Source organism: Mesoplodon bidens (genome assembly GCF_964165515.1).
Source record: "Mesoplodon bidens genome assembly, chromosome: 12".
NCBI lineage: Eukaryota > Metazoa > Chordata > Mammalia > Artiodactyla > Ziphiidae > Mesoplodon > Mesoplodon bidens.
This window is the reverse complement of record NC_138168.1, coordinates 10,526,503-10,530,054: the sequence shown is the minus strand read 5'-3', so window position 1 is coordinate 10,530,054 and position 3,552 is coordinate 10,526,503.

Genomic DNA, 3,552 nt, shown 5'->3' with positions numbered 1-3,552 from the left:
TCAAATGGCTGCTGGCCTGGAGAGGTCAAAAATAGCTTCTGTCATGTGTCTGGAGCCATGAATGAGTAGCCAGGAAGGCTGCAAGGCTGCACTCAGCAGGACCCCTCTCCATCCGCCCGTGCTTTTAGTCATGTCCTCTTCCTGGGGTCTCTCCAGGAGGGTTGCTAGAGCTACCTATCTGCTAAGGGCTCTGAGAAACCAGGTGGAAGCTGCCAGTTCTCTGAGAGACTGGCCTGGAATAAGTACAGCCTCACTTCTAACACTCTTTGGGTCAAAGCAGTTGGAAGCCTGCCTAAATTCAAGGAGAGGGAGAAAAGATGCCACCTTGCAATGGGAAAAAAAGCGTCTAAGAATTTGCCACCTTTAATCTACCACGGGAGTACCCCGAGATCTTTCCTGCTAAATGCCTTTCATACCTGTTCCTTCCTCTGGGAATTCTGCTTCCAAATCCTTCCATGACTGACTCCTTCAAGTCACAGCTCAGCCATCACCTCTTCATTACAGAAGAGGTCTTCTGACTGCCTTATATAAATGTACTTCCTCCCATCATCATGTATTCCATCAACCGATTATTTTCTTCTGAAATTACTGTATTTATGACCTGCTGTCTCCCACTGTAATGTCAAATCCACAAGAGTAGAAGCACTGTCTTGCTCATCAACACTATGGTTCTAGAACTCAGAATGATGCTTGACACATAGAATTTTCTCAATAAATATTTTCTGAAAGAATGAAGTAGTGATGACTATATAATTCACTCATAGAAATGTAAAGAAAATTTATAATTACCATAAAACCAGTTTTAGTATTACTATCTGTACCTGAATTCTCTGAGTGTAAGGTATTTATGTGTATAAAAGACGTTTTTTTCCCTCTAAATTGATTCCTTTTGATCATAGATAAAACTGACCTATCAAGTGAGAAGATGGTATTTTTGCCATTCCATAATGGTACCGTTTTCTTCATTACATTTTTGAGACGCATTCATTTGAATGACACTTTTACCTAGAATTACTTTTGCTTATCCAAGAGATCTTCAAGGAAATTAAACAGATTTCTACTGACTTACCATAAACAATGTCATAAATGTCAAACCAAGTAAAACTTAATATTAAGAGCCACCTATACCTACTATGTTTTCAAGTTTCTTCTTACTGTGTTAAAGAAAACATTAGTTTCAGTAAAGAAACTCAGTCTCTCAGTATAGTAAGTCGTTCTTAAAAAGCAGTAGGAATTAAATGAAAGAGATTGGAAAATGACTTCATGTTTTTTCAGTATAACCAAGCATTTGATGTTTTCTGAGAAAATAAATTTAGATTTTATAGAACCAAAGATGTTTGGAAAACATTTTAAGTTGCTTAGTCCAATATGCATTTGATTTCACCTTTTTCTCTAGTACATCCAACATTTTCAAGATTATCTAAACAACCAAGTAATAATTTTGAGAATAAATTTATAAATAGGGATTTTTTTTAAGTTCAAGACCAAACATTGGTAAACAGAGAGATAAACCATTTTTTTACTTTGTTATACAGCCAAAGTCATGGCAAAATACTAACCTTTTGTAAGTTTGTTAAAGAAATAGATTCAAGGCCTTTTTTTTTATGGCTCCTCTAGTGGATTTTGCCTTCCCATCTTCAATCGTTACTCCATTATAAGTGCTCATAATACTCTGTTTTACATATGGGACTCTGATTTGCACATAGTCAAGATTCAGTACATATTCATTCCAGTGAATAATCATATTATAAAGGTACCTACAAAAACTTCAATGCATTTATAGCAAAACTTACATATATGTTTTTACAAATAATAGCTAATGTAGCATTAAAACATGTCTATTTTCTTTATTTTCCCCCAACTTTTTCCAGTCTTTATTCAGGAAAGGATAATGAAGTAAAAAGTATGGAAGCACAAAGTATAGAAACAAAATGTAGAATAAAGGAGGAGAAAAGTTAAAGCTAAGTGGAATAAAAGAAAGCAGGTGATGGGCCTCAGTAGTAAAATGTGTATGCCAGGTTATTCCATTCCCTCTAAGATTTACTATTTTCTATATTTGTGTTTATGATTTCCTATAAGGCAAATGAAGCAACTGAGGTAAGTATTTTTTAAATATTTTTCTGCCTGTATACTCATGTCATGATTTCTGAGTGTGCTGGTCCTAACTACTGCAGTGTTTTAAGGCCCCCAAGAAGAGAATGGCACTGCAGTCATTGTGGACACATCACGTTAATTGTGGTTCCTTAATTAATGATAAATGGACTAATTAGTTTATGCTAAGTACTGTATTCAGTTCTCCAGGAAAAGCAAAATAAATAGAATGGCTTCTGTCTCAAAGAGTTGACAGTCTAGCGAGGGAGTAAAATTTTTTATAGATCTGGGATAAAATGTGTTGAGATAGTAAGTAACTGACTTGGAATTTAGATCTAAAATTTAAATCTGATCACAAATTACACGTATGCATTTTTTAAAGAACATGTATAATACCTTCTCCAATATGTTAGACCTTCCTGTCTCCACTGAATCTTCTATTGCTTTGAGTGATTTTTAGGTAAAGAAAGTCTTTGATGTTTAGAATTTATCTCAGGATGTGTCCGAATATGAACAAATTAAAAAAACAAAAAACAAAAAACAAAAAATCACAGACCTTTCTGGTTCACATGTTTTTTAAAAAAGGTTTATGTTGGGTTCTTGAAATGACATACCTGGATTACAGTCATAGGTACATTTATATTAACATAGTCAGAGCTTGGATTACCTCTATCTCTAATTTTGTGAGACAACTAAACATTCAATATTTAACTAATTTTCTTCTGACTCATTTCACTTTTCTCTTGATCTCCTCAGTCTACATTTTTTCCTCTTCTGTTTTCCCCCTTTTAACCTCCTTTAAAATTTGTCTTTATTTACTAAGTTACCTTGATGTTTAGCTTTAGGTTTAACATTAAATCTTCATTTTTGGTGAGTCCTTGAGATGGATCTGAAACATGACATAAGATACTTCAGAAAAAGATGAGCTCATTAATGTTCATTCAAGTAAATGCTAGACATGTAATCGGGCAACAGCTTCTTCTAGCTTAATAAGAAAAACAACCTGGAGTTTTTGTTTTAAGTTAAGTAAAATCTGCAGGATTACATCCCCATAAAATGTTGTAGTAGTTGGCCAAGGAAAATATAGTGTAATTTATAACATTTCTTTTTTTAGATATCTATTGGAAAAATGCTTTTGCAATTAGAAAGAAGTAAATGGACTCATTCTTCCCTCGTTAATTTGGCAAACACTTTATTAAACTATTGAAACTAAAAATGGTCACTTCCAGTGAAATCATAAGGTTCAAATGAAAAACATCACTACAATGGTGCAATATTCTTATATTCTGGGAAAGAAGAAAGAGAATTAATATTTTTGAATACATAATATAAGCCATCCCTGAGCTGGGAAATTTCTACTACATTCATAATATTATATTTTTACAACATTATTGTAATCAGTAGCCCATATTTCATGTAAAGAGATGTGAAGTAATTTGTCTAAACCCTAGATATAGCGTA